The 1,941-nt window shown below is 40.5% G+C and overlaps 1 non-coding gene across 1 annotated transcript; it reads left to right on the top strand.

Annotated features, from left to right (window-relative positions):
• The first annotated feature begins 1,481 nt into the window (after positions 1–1,481).
• LOC118757567 (U1 spliceosomal RNA) lies at positions 1,482–1,645 on the top strand. Its single transcript, XR_004995272.2, has one exon. It is a non-coding gene; the product is annotated as a U1 spliceosomal RNA (small nuclear RNA).
• Positions 1,646–1,941: the final 296 nt, after the last annotated feature.

The following is a 1,941-nucleotide window of genomic DNA, read 5'->3' as shown; positions in this document are numbered from 1 at the left end:
AATACTAAGCTTATAAACAGTGGAATGCAATTTCTGAACCACACCATTTAGGATAGCACTGGGGACAAAGAAAGAGACATGCCTGTCATATTCATGCAATATTTTGTCCTTGAGTTATATGTAAAATAAACTTTTGTGCTCATTGGGATTTTTAAATGTTAAAAGCTAATCTACTTTGCAAATTTATTTTCTTACTAAACTGTAGAAAACATCGAATCAGATAAATGTAAAAACTGATGAGTTTGTCTGAGAAGTAACACTGTGCTACGGCGGTGGCAGTTACCAGGCAGACGATGCATGCAGTGGAGCAACTCATTAGACAGCCCAGCACCCTTTGGAGTAGGGCAGGGATACCTCCACCTCTTACTATTCCTTTAAGACATGACTTTCTTACTATCTGTCTGCTAATTGATAGTTACATGCAGGCCCCAAGGAAGAGGAAAATTGTTAAATGATGCTCTACATCCTGATTAAAATAATGAGCAAAGCGCACTACAGGAACACATCAAACAAAATGGAAAGCATTTCCCAAAATTTCAGCATTTACAAATGTAAGACTATAACAAAATGTTTTGTATCAATTGTATTTGTTTATCTTTTTCTTTAAAGATTTTTTTTTTTTTTTAATTTTAACTGGGGAGGCAGACATACAGAGAGGGGACAGAGAGGATCTTGTGTCTGTTGATTTATTCCCCAAGCGGTCACAAAAGCCAGAGCTATACTGATCTGAAGCCAGGAGCCAGGAGCCTCTCCGGGGTCTCCCACACAGGTGCAAGGTCCCAAGGCATTGGGCCATCATCAACTACTTTCCCAGGCCACAAGCAGGGAGCGGAGAAGCGGGGCCACAAGGATTAGAACTGGCATCCATATGGGATCCTGGTGCGTGCAAGGTGAGGTCTTTTAACTGCTAGGCCTCCGTACATGGCCTGCATTTATTTATCTTATATGCTTCTTAGGTCAGGGGAGATATAGAACAGAGGTGCTCTTTAAGACTTGTTGCGGTAAGTGTCACTGCTATTCCCTCATGTATACTTCTTTATTTTTCTTGAAAAGCTCAAGAACTTAAGAACTATCATTTCAGATCAAACTGCATACTGGATTGAAAATTGCAGAAAACACATGTTATTCTTTTAAGAACTGGGGTATGGATAAATCACCGAGTCGAGATTTTATATGGGTACTTGTTCAAGTCCCCGCTACTCCACTGCTGTTTCAACTCCCTGGTAATGTGCCCCAGAAAGCAGTGGAAGATGAATTTAATCCTTTGAGCCCTGAACCTAAGGACTAGTGATAATGTGACAGAAATCAACCTTTTTATCTTGATCCAATTTCAATTCTGTTAGACCCTGTTCAAATTCATTATTATATTAACCACATGGCAATATTAGAATGCTTGATTGTCCTGCATTTTCAGATAGGGCTTGTATTCTACTTTCTGTACTACTACTTTTAAAGAGTTGTGTATTTAAAGGTAGGGTAGTATACTTACCTGGTAGGGGAGATACCATGATCACGAAGGTGGTTTTCTCAGGGCGAGGCTTACCCATTGCACTCCAGGTGCACTGACCCCTGCGATCTCCCCAAACGTGGGAAACTCGATTGCATAATTTGTGGTAGTGGGGGACTGTGTTCACGCTCTCCCCTGAAAAAAATAAAAAATAAAGGTAGGGTAGCAGAGGTAGGGAGAGATAAAGAGAACATCATCCACCCCTAATACTGTTCCCAGCCAGGGCTTGGCTGGTCAGAATCCAGATCGTAACTCCATTGAGATTTTCAACACTGTTGACAAGCACACAAATATTTGTTTTTTGCCTTCCCAGACAAATTAATAGTAAGCTTAATTTGTAGTAGCCAAAGCAAACTGGACTTCCAGTGTGTGATATAAAAGTCTTAAATTACAGCTTTCCTGGCTATACCACAAGCTCCCACCCTTATTTTCTC

This window comes from Ochotona princeps, chromosome 9 (genome assembly GCF_030435755.1).
Source record: "Ochotona princeps isolate mOchPri1 chromosome 9, mOchPri1.hap1, whole genome shotgun sequence".
Classification (NCBI taxonomy): domain Eukaryota; kingdom Metazoa; phylum Chordata; class Mammalia; order Lagomorpha; family Ochotonidae; genus Ochotona; species Ochotona princeps.
This window is presented reverse-complemented; position numbering and strand designations above follow the sequence as displayed.